General features: G+C 44.7%; 1 pseudogene across 1 annotated transcript in view; it reads left to right on the forward strand.

The window, feature by feature from the left end:
• Positions 1–308: 308 nt before the first annotated feature.
• LOC110305432 overlaps positions 309–19,688 on the forward strand; it is a 34,587-nt pseudogene continuing 15,207 nt past the window's right edge. The window contains exons 1-5 of the transcript XR_003838008.1: positions 309–387; positions 1,771–1,827; positions 7,443–7,569; positions 9,218–9,310; positions 11,417–13,078. The product of XR_003838008.1 is annotated as a zinc finger protein 850-like (transcript). The remainder of the gene's footprint in view (positions 388–1,770; positions 1,828–7,442; positions 7,570–9,217; positions 9,311–11,416; positions 13,079–19,688) is intronic.

Consider the following 19,688-nt stretch of genomic DNA (forward strand, 5'->3'; position numbering starts at 1 on the left):
AAATAGGAAACTCTGTCACTTTGGACAACACAGATTAACCTGAAGGAGCTCATACTAAGTGGAATAGCCAGATAAAGAAACCTGCTTAATGATGTCACCGAATGAAATGGATAAAGTCGAAGTTACAGAATAAAGTGGTAATTAGAACCCGCCAGTCAGCCTTGTTCTACCAACGATTGGTTAGGTGTACTGACACTCAAAGGATTCTATCCAATCATAACTAAGGCTCTGGATCTGCCCAATCAGGCTCATACTCCGCAGTGGGGTGTGTTATCCCGATTTGTCTTGGGCTCCGCCATCCTTGTTGGTTCCGGTTTCCGCCGAGGTCTGCCCCTGGCTATTTGGCTCTACGCTGTTTTTCGGTGAAAGGCACCGGGAGGCACCGAGGTGAGTGCAGCTTCTGGGGAATCGGCAGGAGCAGGCTGCGGTCGGTCCTTATCCCCTCGGCTGTTACGCGTGCAGACAGTGCGAGGCTGGGAACCTGTGCGGGTCTGAGCTTACCGCCTGTCTCTCTCCATGAAGTTGTGCTCAGCCTGGTCCTGGCCCAGGGCCCCCTAATTGGGCCCTGATTCCTGCATCCATCTCCTGTGGCTCCTGAACTTACCTCTCCCTCCACCGGGTGATCAAGTGTGTGTCCCCACGCTGCAGTTCATAAGGACTTTGCACACTGTCACTGTCATCTTTTATTGTGAGGGCTTCATCAGAGAGGAAGGCAGGCATTTGAGAAGTCAGTTCTTTGACCAATTGGCGAGGGTTGGAGAAGCTGGGGGGCGGGGGTCTGAGAAGGAAGCGATAGCTGGAACCCTACCTAGGTGAGGGGCTTCTGGCTTTTGGGGTGCTAGTCAGCTAGACCACAGTTAACACAGCCATAGCCATCACTGCGTTCTTGCCTCATCACCAAGAGCATCTCTACACCTCCGTGGCAGTGGGGACCTGTTGTGTCTGGAGGGAAAAGCTATGACACATAGCTCATGGAGGAGCGCATCTGTCTTCCTGTGGTTTCAGGTCCTTTGGAGCCTATGGTAGTTTTACTCCGAGTGTTCAGAAGAGCCTTACCACTCTTTTTTTTTTTTTTTAAACGGCGTAGAGGCAAACTGTAGAAAAACGAAGTGGTCGACTCAGCCAGTTCCCCTGAGAAAACTCGTTTTAAAAACTGTACAGGTCACATCTATTGTAGCTGCACGACAAGAGCAAGGGAATTTGTGGGAGGGAGCTACACCAAGGCCTGACAGCTGGGAGACCAGCCATGGCTAAGCATCACTCCTGAAGTCCTGCAGTAAATACACACTCGGTGTTCAGTTTTTCTGATGTAGTCTTGGGAGAAAACCATCCTGATTGAATGAGACATTTTTCCTACAAAATTTAAATATGTCAAACTAGTTTTCTGAGTGTTTCGCAGTATGCTAATGGTGTAGTAAGTACCATGTGTGTTTGTATTAAACTGCACTGCACTGACAGGAAGCTAAGCAGTGTTGCTTAAGTATTTTTCTATAGTTTAACATCTGTGACTCAGTAATGTTCATTAAACACCCATCCTTAAGACATTGCATGATTTATTTCAGAATAACTAAGTTGTTCTGAAATGACAAGCAGCAAATATTTCCATCACCCTGTGCATAACTGATGAGTCTTCACCGTTTAATAAAATGACTGGTACTCCTTCAGCAATATTGTGGCAGTTTTTGTTGTCTTGTAGCTTTCTCCCTTGGTGACTGTCTTTGTACACTGGAATTGTCTAGTGAGTTATTCTCTGTTGGCCTTCTCTTCCAGCTGTGGTTTGATGGTCCTCTCAGATCTGAAAGAGTTAAGACAATGGATACATCTGAGGTACGTTGTATAGTTATGTCTTGTTTTACATTGTGTCTTAGGACTTTTGACTATTGGAAGGGAAGAATAAAGTTAATGTAAGATAGAAACCTGCAGATGATAGATAGCACTGGATATGTTGACAGAGCCACATTTTGGAGAACGATAGAGTCACATGCAGATGGGTCTCTGTTTTCCCTGACATGGTGACACAAGTCTGTTTGTTTTAGGGTTTAGGTTGACTCAAAGAGAAGGTGCCAACTTGACATGTTCTGTGACATCTAAGTAGACTCCATGGACGTGCATGATGTGGCTGGAGCTTCGTTCCCAGCCTGGAGACAAACACAGCATTCCACAGTGTCAGTTCACGAGTGCTGGGACTCAGTGCTGTTTAAAGACTTTCCTTTGCTGGTTAAAGTTGTATAGTTCCACACAGCTTCTGGGAGATGCCGCCTATGTCAGATGAGACCTGGAATATATGGAGACATTGTCCTGCAGGGCCTCCATTTCTTCCCCTGCATTTTTCTCTGCTTGTGTGTATATGCAGGTCGTGACAGTGTCCAAGCATGTTTTAGTAATAACTTGTCTTTACTGTTTACATTTTTTTCCTACTCACTGGACTCTTGCTTCAGATTCTCAACACCTCATCACAGTTGAATGAGAACACTTCTCTGCCAGCTGCCTTACTTAACGTCTTCCGCCGCCCGTCATCTTCTCCTCCCCCCCTTGCCCCCCAAGGTCTGTGTTTCGGTTTCTGCCTGGGTGTGACTGCTGCTTTCTTCACCTCTGTTCTGACTTCTTTTTCTCCTTATCGTAGCTTAGCTTATGCCTTTGTTCTGCTCAGTTCCCCCACTCATTCCATCTCAGAGGGCCTCTGGGGTCCAGTACTCTGGTTGGAGTTTGGTAACTATGTCTCTGTAGAGTGGACCCCTCGATCAGCTTTCAGATCATAGGTTGATCTGCAAAGTCAAGACCCCCTTGTCAAAACAGAAATCACATCTCCAGTGGTTCCCTGGATGTGGTCTTAATACCAGCCTACCTGTGTCCTTGATGACTACACTGAAAGGAGGGGGATTGTTTTTTCTGGACCCTTCTCTTTTACTCCCTTCCCTGCTTTCCCCTCCTCTGCTCTCTGAGGTCTAACATTATTCGCTGCAATCTAGCTGGCTTTGTTTGTTGTCCATTCTTGAGCCAGTGGCAGCCTGTGATGAGTGAATGGGGAGGGAGCATGGTTGCCTAGAGACAAATGGATACTTTCTTACTCACATTGGAGCTTCCCATCTCTGCCAGACTGGAAGGGAAGGTCTGTTTCCTCACTGGTGATGCCTGAGTGCTGATGAGCCATGCTGCCAACAGGCAGGCATGGTGAAGGCCTTGAGATGAGAAAACAGAAGGCAGTGGGTCACCATTTGATTATAGAGTCATGAGAACGCTCCACAGAGCATAAGGGAAACAGAAGCACAGATCTGAACAGTGTACATAGCTTGTTCATGAATTCCACTTCACTGCTTCCATGGAGTTTGTAGGTCATGCAAAATCTATTCCTTGCTCAAAGGTGTCTGGCCATAATTTTTTAAACACAGGAAACATGAACAAGTAAATTTCAGCCCCTCCATGGTTGGGACAGGATTCTCTACAGGCTCAACAAGTTCCCTGCCGTTTCCCATAGACAGAAGCCAGAGTAGAGGAATCATCAGGCAGAGGCAAGAAGAGTACCGTGCACTCTTGCACTGGCCCAACCTACACAGTAGTTCAAGCTCATAGTCAGTAGCTTAGAAGGAACACTGGACTCAAAACTTGAGACCAAACACACTTGGGAACAGGAGGGTTGACATGCTGTCTGGATGGTAGAAAGAAATAAAGGTAATTGTGTCTCCTATTAAATGTCATCAGAGGACTCTATACGTAAAGTACTTAGCAGTGTGGCCTTTTTAAAGACATGGCCTCACTATGGAACCCTAGTTGGCCTGGACCTTGCACTGTAAGCCATGCTGGTCTTGAACTCACAAACCACTTACCTCTGCTTCCCAGTTGCTGGGCATACCTGTGTGCACCACCACACCCAGCTGCTGGGACCATTGTTCATTTCCCTTCCCCATGACCTCACGCTCCACGGGCCTAGCTGACTTGTATTGAGAAGGAGCCACAACCTTGAGTCTGCTCAGCTGGAGGGGCTGATTTTATCGTGAGCACTTTGCTCCTTATGACTCCGAGACAGTAGGTGGAAAGAAGCTACAGTGCTGGTTTGGCTGAGAGTCATCTAGATTACCAAGAGGAGCTTGGATTAGTCTTCAATGCAGGTAAGGGAGGCTGTTAATGACTTTTGTCTTGCTGTGACCAAATACCAGAAAGAAACCACTTAGGAGAGGAAAGATTTATTTTGGTTCATTGTTTCAGAGGTATCAGTCCTTCATGGTTGTCATGGCAATAATGGCAGATGGGAGTGGCTCCGTCAGTGGAGGTGAGAGTGTGAAGAGGAGTCGCTGTTCACACCGTGGGAGACCTGGAACCTGAGAGAGAAGTGGGAACCAGGGCAGGTATAACCTTCCAAGACACCCCCTTTCTAGTCTACTTCCACCAGCCAGACTCAGCCTCCCAAACCTTCCACAGCCTTCAAAGTAGCGCCACACACTTTGTATGACCTGCTGACACAAGAGTGAGCCTGTAGGGAACATTCCATATTCAAACCCTGAGAGGAAGAGCATGTCTAGAGTACAAGAGGTCCCTGAGGGCATCTCTCATAGAACTACGCCCTGTTGTAGCCAAGCCAACCCTGTCAGGCAGGACTACAAATATTCCAGATACTTCAAGTTATGACTATATCTTTATTCTCCTAGCAAAGAAACAAGGTCTGCTGAGACATTTGCTGAAGGCTGGGGGAAAATGAATTAGTAATACAACTAATGCATGCATACATACATACATACATACATATATTACATACATATTGCACTCACATATACCCATATACAGCCAGTTATAGAAATGAAGACTAGCTATGTAGATTATTTCTCTTCTAGAACAGGTTTGCTTATGACTGAGGATGTTGCCATGGTAGATCACTTTCCAGGAAGGATTCTGTGTATGTTCATATGTATCAGGCAAATATTTTGGATGCTAATTTTTTAAATTCTTAGGTATATAATTAGGAAGTAAACATTTTTTAAAAGATTTATTTATTATATTTATACGAGTACACTGTAGCTGTTTTTCAAACACACCAGAAGAGGGTGTCGGGTCTCCATTACAGATGGTTTGTGAGCTACCATGTAGGTGCTGGGAATTGACCTCTGAAAGAGCAGTCGGAGTTTTTAACAGCTGAGCCTTCTCTCTAAGCCTCAGGAAGTAAACATTTTTAAAAGTGACTGACTCTTTTTGGTTTTGGTTGGTTGGTTGGTTGGGTTTTTTGGGGTTTTGGGGTTTTGTTTTTTTTTTTTTTGGTTTTTTGAGACAGGGTTTCTCTGTGTAGCCCTGGCTGTCCTGGAACTCACTTTGTAGACCAGGCTGGCCTAGAACTCAGAAATCCGCCTGCCTCTGCCTCCCAAGCGCTGGGATTAAAGGCGTGCGCCACCACGCCCGGCTTGTGACTGAGTCTTTTTGTGATGCTCTTTCTTGGACTTTGGACCTAATTTTGAAGTTTGAATTCAGTTTCTCAGCTTGTATTATAGTTGTGTGTTTATTGACTCAACTTCCTTTTAGAAAGGTCTCTTCTCAGTGAAAATGAGAAGGAGAACAGTTCCGTCTTGCTTATATCCCGTCAGTGGAAGCCGGAAACTCAGTTCAGTGTGCATGTGCCAATATCTGTTTGCAGTGTTCCCTGGTCCAGCCTCAGGACTGGTCTTTAGCTGATGTTTTCTGGTTCCTCGGGTGTCACAATCTGGGGTATAGTTTCTGTTTTGGTAAGCAGCATCTCCAGCTTGGGTGACGTTCCATAAGCAAGGTGCATATCCCATCTGTGGCCACAATCACTTCTTGGAATTTGTTGATCAGTGAGGGGAAAAAAATAGAAAACCAAATGCCAGCTGCAAAAGGTAGTCAGAGGTTTCCTTATACGGTGGCCACGGGTATGCCAGCATAGCCACGGCCACGTGTATGCCAGCATAGCCACGGCCACGTGTATGCCAGCATAGCCACGGTACTCTCTTTTTAGCATATTGTGCTTACTATCTTGTGTCTCAAAATAATGGCAGGAATGCATTTAATACCCGTTATGACTACTCTTGCTTCAGATATCTGGCACTTACAAGTTTCAGCCCACCCTGCACATTACAGTATAACAGATGGTAATAAGCCAAAGGGGCGAACCTCGAGATGCACCTTCTTCTTACAGTCTTGGAGTCTTAGGCCGGTTCGGTGAATGGCCTTAACCCTGAACACTGGACACTTCCCTAGATGAGGCTCTGACTCTGCACCCTGATAGCTCCTGGGCCATTAGTCTCCACGCTCGTGTCTCTTCTTTAGGAACTTCTCCTTGTGTTTCCCAAGAGGTTTGGTCTTAGCGAATAGTTTGGTGATAGTGAACCAAAGCTTTTCTTACGTATCATGCTCAGAGAGTAAGCTGCCCTTTCCCTCTTTCCCATTCACAACTCTCAAATGCTGCTTTTTGTCTAAACCTGGTACTAGGTACCAGCTCAAAAAGGCCATCAGAGATGGCAGAGCATGTATCTCCTTAGGCAGTGTCAACTAGTCTTGACTCGGGAAGTGAGAGAATGGAAGTGTGTATTCTGTCCTGGGTCTGTGCATGCCACCTTAATTTGCCTGTGTTCCAAAAGAAATTAGGAAGTGAATTATGGGAAAACAGAGATGTTACCGGCTAGCAAAACCACAGGAGAAAAGGATCAGTTTGTTTCCTTCCCACAAGCACACCCTTCTTTCATGTCACGTAAAGCATCGGTTCCCACTCACTTGCCTATAGCTTGGAAGAAACTGCCATTTTAACAAAAGACCAAAGAAATGAATGAAAACCCTATTCTTTTTCTTTTCTGGTCTTTCTTTGCATTTCCTTTTGCAATAAGTTCCCAAGTCCTTATTTGAACCTCTGTGTCTGCCAGTACATCACTGTCTAGCCTCCAACTCTTGGTCCCCATGCCTTAGCCTTCTGGAGGTGGGCTCTGTGGAACTTACCACATTGCACGGCTTCCATTCTGCATTCTTAGTGCAGTAGTGTATTTCCCAGTCCGGAAACTGGAGTGATTCTTCCCCTCTGGCTCTGCCTTAGGACCCCCCTCTTTCTCCTTTCATGGGGCAACTTTCAGAATGTCAAAGTGTTGAGCTAACCAGTTTTCACTGGCTTCTGTTTGTTAATATATTGCCTTCTAGGATGCTACTGATACTTACTTCTGTTGGATCTAGCAGGTCTTTTAAACATATATACGACTGTACTTTATAACTAGCTTACAGACAACACTGACTCCTTGGTATTGTAGTTGTCGGAGTCAGAGGCATTTAAGTGGGAAACCAGACATTACTAGTTGCTTGCGTTGGTTTTTCTGCCTTTTGTATCTCATCCTAATTAACTTAGTATGTTTGTAAGGCATTTTGCAGATGATTTTTCTTCCAGAGAGGAGTGGCCTCCTACATTCCTGTCTCTGACCTAAGGCTGAAGGCTTGAGTTGAGGAGAAATGTCTCATTACAGGGCTTGGTGTCATTTGAGGATGTGTCTGTGGACTTCACCTGGGATGAGTGGCAGGACCTGGATGACAGTCAGAGGAAGCTCTACAGGGACGTGATGCTGGAGACCTACAGCAGCCTGCTGTCCTTGAGTGAGTGAAAGTCCCTGGAGTGCTATTAGAAGCGTGTTCCTTTTTGGCAAATACAGGAGCCACTTCTAAGGATAGTTTTTCTGTGCTAGTGACTGAACTGGGTCTTGTGCAGTACAGGTAAGCAGCCGGCACTGAGCTCAATCTTCCGTTGTTCATGTTTCCTTACGGTTTACTTTATTTGTATACGTATGGCTATTTCTCTTCCATATATGTACGTGCATCATGTGCATGCAGTGCCCAAGGAAGTCAGAAAGAAGACATTGGATCCTCTGGAACTGGAATTACAGAGTTGTTAGCCACCATATTGCTGACAATTGAACCTAGGTCCTCTGTGAACAGCAACAAATAGTCTTGATTACTGAGCCATTTCTCCAGGCCCCTATTTGGTGTTTGTTTGTTTGTCTGTCTGTTGAGGTAGGATCTCTACATATCCCTGGCTGTCCTAGAACTCACTGTGTAGATCAGGCTGGACTTGAACTCACAGAGAGCCAACTACCTCTTCCTCCTGGGTGCTGGGATTAAAGGTGTGCGCCACCACATCCAGCCCGTTTGTATTTTTAACAGGCTCATTAGGGTTCTACATTTGATGATGTCCTGCCTCCCCAGCCGTACAGCATTAGGCTCAGGGAGCAGCTCTCCTTTCCTCTGCCTCACTGAGTAGAGTAGCCTGAGCCGTTCACTCCGTGAGAAGCAGGAAAGGACAGAGAGAGCATCACACTGTCACATTGAGCAGAGGAAGCTAAAGTTTTGTGTTTACTTTAAAAAAAAAAACTCTTCCTGTGTATATGGCATAGTCATACACACCTGTGATAGGCCGAAACAGACAGATTTCTTGTGAGTTGGAGGCCAGCCTGGTCTACCTGGTGAGTCCAGGCCAGCCAAAGCTACATAGAGACTCTATAAACAATACACACACACACACACACACACACCCTTTCCTGTCACAGCTCTTTGGTTTTTTGTGTTTGATGAGTTTTTACCCGTGGGCCCTCACTAATATTCTTTCTTTGTACTAACTTCTGCTTTGGTGTTTTATCCTTCTGTGTCTCTCCCTTTTTTCAAACTTACTGCTTCTGTTCTATTGCTCTTCTCTCACCTCATCTTACCAAAAGTGTGTGGCAAAAGGCTCACCGTCCTTGATCAGCCTGATGTTACTATTTAGGACTGGACTCTGGTCTCTGCAAGAGAAGCACTCTGTCTTGACTGCTGAGCCATCTTTCCAGTCTTATCTTATACATTTCATAGTTGAATGTATTACACCATAGGGATTGATCTGTTTGAATTAAATCTGTGGATACTCTTAAAGCTCCTATAAAATATTCTCATTGGTCCTGTCACCCCCCCCAAAGCCCATAATAATATATATGTTAATTTTATGTGTACAGGTGTTTTGCCTGCGTGTACATGTCTGTGTTATGAGTGCAGCGCCTTTGGAGGCCACCAGAAGGCATTGGGTCCCCCTGGGACTGAACTTGGAAACAGTTGTAAACCTCCATCTAGGTGCTGGAATTAGAAGACCCAAGTCTTCTGCAAGAGCAGCCAGTGTTCATAACCTCCAAGCTGTCTCTCCCACCCAGTATCTCGTCATTATTTAATGTACCTGATTTAGCAGTTAGCCAAAACTTATACAGTATTTCCTATTAAATAGATCAGTGTGATGCCAAACCTGAGTTGATCCTGAAGTTGGAGAAAGAAGCTGAGCCATGGAAGGAAGACAATGCCCCAGACCAGAGCCTCCCAGGTCAGTGACTGCACCCTGGACAAAGATGCCAGGCTGAGGGAGTTCATCAAATGGTGGCTGTGTTGCGCTCACTCATCCAGCAGTCAGTATATCCAGGCTGCAGGGAAAGCTTTCTCATGTAAATGCATGCTACTTATATTAGGATTTCCTAAAGGAACAGGAAGAACACACACACACACACACACTACACATGGGATTTATTAGAGTGGATTACGGGCTGTAGTCCAGGTGATCCAACAAAGACTATCCCAATAGAGAGAATTTGGTAGTTGTTCAGTCAGTGAGACGGATGTCTCAGCAGCACCATTGTGGTCCTAGAATCCCGAAGGATCCTAGAAAGCAGCTGTCTGCAGCATCCATTGGACTCCTGTAGACCAGTGAAGTAGCACCTCAGCAACAGGACAGATGCACTTGCCAATGAGAGGAAGGGCATGTAGGCAAAAACGCAGAGGCTCTCTTCTTCCATGGCCTTTCATTTAGGCCACCAGAAAGTTTGCCTGAGATTTAGGGTAGGCCTTCCCACTTTAAATGATTTAATCAAGAAAACCCCTCGTGGATGTGTGCAGCTGCTTGGGTTTAGTTGACTCCAGCTAGAGTCAAGTTGACAACCAAGACTGGCCACCATACCGCTCTTGCTGCTTTTGACATGTATTATGTTAGGCTTAGCAAACCCAGTTCAGACCTTCACATTATCAGTTTTATTCCCCGGGTCTGATTACGGCTTTTTGTTTCCTTAAGCTAAACAAATTCTGTTCAATCTGTGGTTGTTCTTAGATGTGTTTGTTGGTCTATTCCATCATCACGGGCATGATTACACTTTCTTATGGTGGAGAGTGTTCGACTGAAGTTCTTATCTGTCCTTTCCTCGTCTTTATAGCTTGTTTTGAGCATTTCCCACTTGTATGCTTGTCTGATTCTCTGGAACAAACACTGGTGAATCAACAAGTTTATCAACAGGCTAAAGAACTCCGGTGTGTTGAGAAGCAGAAATGTTGCAAGTAAAGGGACCATCACCCCTCCCCCAAAGTCTTCCCTGAATGAAAGAAGAAGAAAAATCGTTCACGTCTCAAGAACATGGAATCTTAGGATTACCACTTTCTTTTGGTTTAATTTAATTGTAGATCACGGATTTCTAAACCTAATACGCAATGTGTAGGTGGACGTGAACTCTCAGGAGTGCTTGTTATCCCGTTAAGAACCCAGTTTTGATATTAATAGTTTGAAACCAATGCTGCAAACATAGTTCTCTAGGCATCCCTCTAAGACTGGTGCAGCCCACTAAAGCTGATAAGAATATAAGAAAATGAAGTCATGTATATGAAGGTAGAATTTGTGAACCTGAGGAGCACCGAGCATACCTCAAAGATGGGGTGCATGTGGGGCTTGGTGTGGCACCAAGGAGACCTTAGACTTGAAGGTCAAATGGTTGTTTCTGGGCTCAGATTTCGTGTGCTTAGGATGTGTGCATAGGGATTGTACTAAGTAAATAGCCGTCTAGTTTTCTCTGTGAAGATCACTCTAATTCAACATATGTAATGAATTTATACAGGAAAGTCCATTCGTTTTGAAAGTTTAACAAGTCAAAATTCTAAAGCCCAAATAAAGACATGGAGCAGCGTGATTTTATGAGTCAGCACGTATGCATTTACAGAGCTGGGAAAATGCCAGTTGTTAATGTCAGACCTATGCAGCAATCTCACATCTCCAGTATTATGGGTACACCTTGCCTTATAGGACCAAATTTTGCAGTTTTTATATGTGCTATATTTAATTCAGATTAAATTAGGAGTATTAAGAATCCATACTCCGCCCAGCACTCGGGAGGCAGAGGCAGGCGAATTTCTGAGTTCGAGGCCAGCCTGGTCTACAAAGTGAGTTCCAGGACAGCCAGGGCTAGACAGAGAAACCCTGTCACGAAAAAACAAAAAACAAACAAAAAAAATTCATACTACCGCATATGAAGCGAGATCATTTGTATTTGAAAAACACTGGAGGTGTCTGCATCATTTTGTCAAGAAATTCTTTCTTAGATAACAGACAAGAATACTACATTTGATGTATATGGGTACTAACCAGAAAGCCTTCCATTTCTTTATTTCCTTCTAGATATGCAGAATGTGGATGACCGGAATAAGGTCAGTCAAGACAGCCAAAAGATGCGCAGATACAGTCTGGTAATTGCCAAGAGCAGCGTGTCATCTGAGAGGGCTCCAGCAGGAAAAGCATTGAGTAGCTCACACCGTGTTTTAGATCTGGCCATAAAGAACAGCACATCTTCTGGAATGAGCCCTGGGCCACTTAATATGCAGGACAGTATGCTTCTCCCTAGGGAGCCCAGTGAGATGCAGGCTAGAAAGGAACTTGGTCTTCCTGATGTGACCAGGGTGTCCCCCAGACTTCCTGAGCCTCTTAGTCTGTATCGCAGTACTGAATGTGAAGAACAGCATTTTCAGTACTGTGGGCCCAGTGAAGCTTTCCACGTGAAGCCAGTGTGGTTGCAAAAAGCATTCCCTATGAGCAATCCCTCCAGTAAGTTGAGGGACTACAGGAAAGAGTTAGAAAAGTTAGCTCTTCCTGCCAAAGGGGAGACTCGGGCACAGGTACAAACTTTTGAATGCAAAGTGTGTGGGAAGTTATTCTGTAAAAATTCCCATCTCACACAGCATTTAAAAATGCACAAAGAAAAGAGATGTTATAAAGGTAGTAATTGTGAGCCAATACTCAATATACAACCGAAATTCCCAAAACACCAGAGCTTGCATGCGGGAGAACTTTATACATGTAATGGTGATGAGAAATACATTCATCCAAAGTCAGAAAAAAGCATTCAGCAGAAAATCATAGGTGACAGGAGGATTGTGTGTGGGAAGACCGTGTGCTCAAAACTAAATTGTAGCGTTGAGCAGAGCCCTCTCAAGCACGAGGAGACCCACGAGTTCAGTCTAGCTGGGAAAACAGTTAGGAAGTCAGACCTCCATCAGCTGGAGACACCTCACAGATACGAGAGAGTGTATGAGTGTAATGCATGTGGCAAAACCTTTAGTCACACACCACGTGTCTACTCACCCTCGGGAGCTCACTCGGCTGAGAAACCCTATGAGTGTGAAGACTGTCAGCAGTCTAAGCTCGTGGTGAGCCAGCCAGCTCCCACGCAGGAGAAACGCTATGTGTGTAATGTGTGTGGAAAAGCCTTTTACAAGCGAGCCCACCTACACGCACATCAGAGGACCCACACAGGTGAGAAGCCATATGACTGCAAAGAGTGCGGGAAGTCTTTTAGACTGAAGTCATTTCTTGTTGTCCATCAGCGGATTCACACGGGGGAGAAACCCTTTGCGTGTGATACGTGCGGGAAGAGCTTCAAGCAGAGGACGAGTCTCTACACACACATAAGAATCCACACAGGCGAGAAGCCCTACGAGTGTAAAGAATGTAGGAAGTCCTTCATTCTCAAGTCCTACCTCACTGTGCACCAGAGAACTCACTCAGGCGAGAAGCCCTATGAGTGTGACGTCTGTGGGAAATCCTTTAAGCAAAATTCCCACCTTCATGCGCACAAGAGAACTCACACAAGTGAGAAGCCCTATGAGTGTATCGTGTGTGGCAAAAGTTACAAGCAGAGTCCAAGCCTCTACACACATAAGAAAATACACACCAGTGAGAAACCCTATGAGTGTAAGCAATGTAGGAAGTCATTTAGTTTGAAATTCCACCTCACTAGGCATCAGAGAACTCACTCCGGTGAGAAACACTATCAGTGAAATGTGTGTGGATGAGCCTTGAAGCTAGTTCATGCCTGTGTCCCTCAGAGAACTCACCCCTCTGAGTGGGGAGAGTTGGTCTACAGCAACTCTGTACCGCTAATCCTCTGCCCACTGGGGCTTCAGTGGTGAGAAACTGTCAGTGCTGTGTATGTGGGAAGGCCTGGCAGCTGTCAAGCGGGTTCACTCATCTGAGAAGTCATACAGGTGACAGACCTTTATAATTAAAATCTAAGAAAATATCTCAGCCAAAGATAGATCAGAGAACTCACAAACATGAGAAACCTTAAGAGCATATAAATGTAAAAAAAAAATGTCTCAACCATAAGATCCAATTTGTTCATTCAAATACATACAGTTGGCTGTAATATAAAAATATACAGTTGGGCATAATGTATGTAGAAAAGCCTTTCTCCACATGTCATATCTCCATAGTCATTAGGCAGTTCACACCCTTTAAGGAACCCTGTGAATTCAGCAGAAAATCCTTCAACCATAGGTCATTCTTCACTGCATACCAAAGAAGGCACATGGGGACATCTCTATGAATGTTGTTTATGTGCAGAAAACACTCGAGACAAACCTCCGTGTCCACCTGAAAACTCAAAACTTGAGAAACCCTATGACTGTAAATATGGTAGAAAATATTTCAACCATAAGCCATCTGTTGCTGTATATGAAAGAAGTCACATAGGTGAGTAACCATATGCGCATCGGTGAGTATACTGTATGCAGAGAACCCTTCGAGAGGTGACAGGTCTCTACATTAAAGAACTTGCACTGTTGAGGAACCCAAGAGAGTAGTCTACACGGAAATGCTTTTTTCAGTAGGCAAGCCTCTGAATGTCTGTCGGAAGCACATGAATAACGTGTATGAGAAATATACCTTCACTCCTGCCAGTGTAATCACTGTATCTGAAGGAGTCACATAAACACGCCCTCAGGTTACATTTGGATTAGCACAGAGGAGAGACTGTAAAACAGGTAATGATGTGGGAAATGTTTCTAAGAAGTGCAGCACAAATGCCTACAAGGGCCAGAAGTCCAGGAGGCAGGGTGCCGTGTGCTCACCAAGCTGTGCTGCCTTCCCTGCATTCGCAGCCTGTGTGTGCGGTCCATTTCTGTTAGATCTGTGCTAACCTCCTAGTAGAATACAAATGTGTGTGCTGTATTCATTTCTATCCCACTGTCTCAAATCTTAAAACAGACTCTACCTGGCGGCCGTCCATAGTTGGCCTGAGTGTAGATAACCTCTAGCATGTTTGGGGACCGTGTATAGAAGGGCACTGTGGCTTAGGCATGTGTGTGGTCCAGAGCTCTGGTCCTCCTACGTTTCTGCCATCTTGAAAGTGTATAAAGAGAGATCTGCACCATCTGTTTGTAATACTCGGGTCCACAGCCATTCGTTCACTTTAAAAGGTGGTTGACACAAATAAGATGATTGTCCTGTTAGAAAATTCTCAGGAGAGAGAACCTTGTTGCCACCCAGCATTCTCATGATGCTTTGTGGGGCAGAAGAAATCTTGATAAAACTTGCATAAATCCTGAGTGTGTTCCCAGTGGGATCCTCCATTAAACAGCATGGAGTGCCCATTCTGTTAACGTGTGAAACCTAATAAAAAAGGTTTCAAAAATCCTTGATCTGGGAAAGTTGTCACTATGGAATCTGTATATTAAGGTTTTGGAGAGAAATGTCAAATCTCATATTCTAGTTGTTTTTAAAAATCTGCACACCAGGAGAGGAGTGTTGGAGAGATTGCCTATCAGTGGGCATCAGTCTCCATCTGGGGACATTTGTGATGTAAGTAGAGTTTCAGTGGCCAATGGCACATATAGGGATACAGCTGAACAGCCTGCACTATGTTGGAGAATACACTCATGTATGTATGGTTTATATCATATCAATCATGTTCCATGATGAAACTCAGTGGAAGGGACTTGCGATATACATTGATATTTCCCCCATTTGGGGCCATTCTGACCTGTTCACGTCCTCTAGCCTCACACGTTGTATTAGATACTTCCTTAGTCGTGTAGCACATCTAAATGTGTATGACAGTTATTACAGCCACAAGTAAATAAAGATAACTGTTTTTCTAACATGACATCTCCGAGTGGGCCTCTGCATCTGATAGGGAAAGTATTTACAGTGAAGAGTTTACACACGAGAAGGACCTTGGCTCACTGCCAGCACGTGAGTTGACTTTGGACTGTTGGGAACTACAGTGCCCATCCCCTTCCACTCTCAGGCAGGTTTCTTCCTCACACCTTGAAATGGGGCATCAGCATAGGTGTGAGTATCTGCACCAAAGGCTCTGTAACTGAGATTTCCTTAATTTCCATTAAAAAAAAAATTGAACCTGTCTCAATGTGATATGCTGAGATTAGACAAAATACTTGCCATGTAACATGGAATGTGATGAAAGATATATCCTGTAAGCATTACAGTGAATTAATATACAACTGTCTTAAAAGTTGGTAGGAGGCAGCCAGGCGTGGTGGCGCATGCCTTTAATCCCAGCATTTGGGAGGCAGAGGCAGGCAGATTTCTGAGTTCAAGGCCAGCCTGGTCTACAGAGTGAGTTCCGGGGCAGCCAGGGCTATACAGAGAAACCCTGTCTCGAAAAAAAAAAAAAAAAAGTTGGTAGGAGGCTACAACAGAATGTTGAGAGTTCCATGACATAGCTTAGAATGTACCAGAAAGACAAATGGAGACGTGAAAGAAGTAAGCCTTCCATTGTACACTGGCCTGTGGAGGCAGAGCTTCGGGTTCCAAGTGATCCTTTGTTAGTGGGTCCCGTAAATTCTCTGTAGTGTTGTGTAGAACCACTGGAACAGCTGATGTGAGAACTAGGGCGGTTTTCTTTGGGAGGGGGCCATTTACTTACAGGATTGTGTTTCTCTTGGGCTGTAGGGAATAGTCACCAAGTTACAAAGCAACGTAAGAATTCTTGGAACTGTGATGCTTGCACAAAATTGTAGCACTTGGGAGGGAATGGCAGTGTTGAGTTTGATGCCTGTGTAAGGAGTCACTCCCAACCCATACACTACTTGAGAGAGCATACACTCGCACACGCACACACACACACACACACACACACACACACACACACACTTGTACCTGTAACTCATTGGTTTGACTTAAGCATCTCTGCCACCACGTCTGCCAACCTCCCCAGTAGGAGACCTACTAGACAGTCACATAAATACTATTGTGTGTCCAGATTGAAAAGGGAAATGGTGAGGCAAAAGGGGGAAACAACATTGCCAAATTAAAAAGTATTGTTCCAGAGAACAGTAAATTATAGTTCACAGTGGCATTTTAGATTCAAAGCAGAATATATACTTGTGGAATATTAAAACAGTCACTGATACAATACCCATAAATTTGTATTTAACAGCACCTCTTAGTATATAAAGGAAAATGCTCAAGGAGGCAAACTTGGAGCTAGAGTTCTGTATTTAGAACAGGAGGGCTAGAGGAGACATTGAGAAAGTATATAGTTGAAGAAAATATTTCTTAAGTGGAAGGCATGGTAGTTTTTCTTGAGCAGACATTTGACTATGTGCAGTCCCATTGCTGGGTAGCCAGAGTCTACTCCAATACTGCCTCAGAATGGCTGCCTTAAGAGGTTCCCATCTTGCCTGTCCAGCACCTGTCAATCTTCCCTTTACTCCTGGTCCCTGGCCCTCTTCCCCAGGAGGTCTGCATAGCACTGTCTCCCTTGCCTTGTACCACAGCCAAGACTTCTGTGGTGGTTTGAATGAGAATGATTCCCACCGATCCTATGTTTGAATGCTTAGTCCAGGGAGTGAAACTGCTTGAAAGGATTAGAAGGATTAGGGGGAGTGGCCTTGTTGGAGGAAGTGTGCTGACTGGGGTACTGTTCTCCCACTCAGTCTAAATCTATCTTACTTGGTTAAAGACAAAGGAAGACACTTGTGTTCCCAGTGTTGATCAGCATCTACATTACTGTGAGAAAACACCCAAGGTAATCAACTTAGGGAGAAACACTGATTTTTGCCGCACGTTTGCAAAAGATCCAATTGATGGTTGACTGTCTTTTACATTTATAGCAAGGCAGTTATTGTGGAGGGAGGCATGCCAGAGGTATGTTTTCACATCTTGGAAGCTGAAAGCAAAGAGGAGACAAACCTAAGAAAGGCTAAAGGAAGATGGGGCTTCAAAGCCACATATTTGGTGCTGTTTCCAAACTCTGAGGCCTGCCTTCCACAGATGTGCCAAGTACCAGTTGTCTTCACACAGTCTGTGGGTACATTAAAGCATTTATGCTGGGGGGGGGGGGGTATGGATGTGGAGATGTTCAGTGGGGATCTCTGCCATTCCCATCCCCACTTCTATCCTTGGGAAGAAAGGGGGCCTGTCCTGGGCTGTCCTGACCTCTTGTCTCTAGACCTCCATTCTTATTTCCAGCCCCTACTGTACTGACTGGTTTTGTGTGTTAAATTGACACAAGCAAGAGTCATCAAAGAGGAAATGCCTCCGTGAGATCCAGCTGTAAGACATTTTCTCAGTTAGTGATCAATCAGGGAGGGTTCAGCCTATTGTAAGTGGTCCCATCCCTGGCCTGGTAGTCCTGAGTTCTATAAGAAAGCAGGCTGGGCAAGACATGAGGAGCAAGGCAGCATCCCTCCATGGCCTCTGCATCAGCTTCTGCCTCCGGGTTCCTGCCCTGCTTGAGCTCTTGTCCTGACTTCCTCCAATGATGACCTATAATCTGGAAGTATAAATTGAATAAGCCCTTTCCAGGTCCCCACCCCCCAAACAAAAAGCATTTATGCCGAAGCCTTCATAATTGATAGGGCCTAGAAATATCAGATACAGAAGGTGTTGATCTTGCACATAAAACTGACAAGATTACACTGAGCAACCTGTCTGTGTTTATTGCTTTCAAGATGAGAATGAAGGCTGCAGAGATGGCTCAGTGGTTAAGAGCCCATACTGCTCTTGCCTAGGGCCTGAGTTTAGTCCCCAGCACCCACATTGGGTGGCACACTGTACCTCCAACTCTAGAGGGATCCAGTGCCTCTCACCTCACACTCAGCCATGTGCACATACCCCACCCGGTCCATGCACTCACACATCAGTGCAGACATCTAAGTACCTTCATAAGCCAGGAGTGGTGGTGACACACACCTTTAAACCCAGCATTTGCGAAGCAGAGGCAGATGGATCTCTGTGAATTGAAAGCTAGCCTGGTCTATAGAGGGAGTTCCAGGACATCTAGAGCTAAATAATAAATGCAATCTCAAAACAAAACCAAAAAAAAAAAAAAGAAAGAAAGAAAGAAAGAAAGAAAGAAAGAAAGAAAGAAAGAAAGAAAGAAAGAAAATTGTAGCTTTGAGACTAGAGAAATGACTCAGTGGCTACGAACTCTTACAGAGGACTCAGGGTTGGTTCCTATATTTAATGGCTCAAAATTGCCTGTAACTCCAGTTCTAAGGGATCTAATGCCTCCGTGGGTACTGGATGCAGGTGATGCACACAGAGGCAAACAGGCATATATACACATAAATTTAAAGAAAAGAATGTAAGCTCTGAACTGGAGATAGGGCTCAGCAATTAAGAGCAATGCCGCTCTTCCAATGAGGACTTGAGTTCAATTCCCAGCACTCACTTTGAGTTGCTGACAACCCAGAACTCCAGCTCTGAGGGCGGGGAGAGACTCAAATGGATGCCTCCAGCCTCTTTGAGTACCTTATGCATATGCACATACCCTATCACACACATAATTAATAAACAGTTTTTAAAATTATAGATTCAATGTATGCACATCTGACTATACAAACAGAGGAATTAAAAATAATATATATGGATGGACAGGGTAGGGAATGGACTAAAGCAATAAAGTTTAAAGATGCATAAGTACTTGGTGAAGCTGTAAAACATCTATTATGGTTTTGTGTGTATATTTTTCTGTAATGAAATATGCATATGTAAAATATGCATACATTTATAAAAAGCAAAGTTCAGCCAAGTGTGGTGGTAAATGCCTATAATCCCAGAACATGGCTCATGCCTAATAGCCCTGTGAAGGCTGGAGGATCAGCTCAGCGTTACCTTCAATGTTCTCTGCAACCACATACTGAATCTGAAACCAGTCTGGGCTGTGTGAAATGTCTCAAAAGCAAACAGACGGAGTTGACAGTGTCAGCGCCTAAGAACTTCATTACTGGGTCAGGTGAGTAGCTCAAAGTTAGAATGCTGTTCAAGGGTTTGCAAAGCTCTGGATTTCATATCTACCCATCGACAGTGTTTCCTATTAAAGAGCAGGGACTGGAGGGGTAGCTCAGTGGTTAAGAACATTTGTTGCTTTTGAGGAGGGCAGAGCTTCAGTTCCCAGCACCCACATGGCTATTTATATAACTATGTTTTGCTACAGTTCTGGGGCATTTTGGCACCTTCCTCTGACCTCCTCTGGCACCAGGCTTGCAAATGGTACAATTACAGGCATACAGACAAAACACTTACACACATAAAATATAAGTCTTAAAAACAAGAGCCGGGCATGGTGGCGCACACCTTTAATCCCAGCACTCAGGAGGCAGAGGCAGGCAGATTTCTGAGTTCGAGGCCAGCCTGGTCTACAAAGTGA

Source organism: Mus caroli, chromosome 11, assembly GCF_900094665.2.
Source record: "Mus caroli chromosome 11, CAROLI_EIJ_v1.1, whole genome shotgun sequence".
Lineage (NCBI taxonomy): Eukaryota > Metazoa > Chordata > Mammalia > Rodentia > Muridae > Mus > Mus caroli.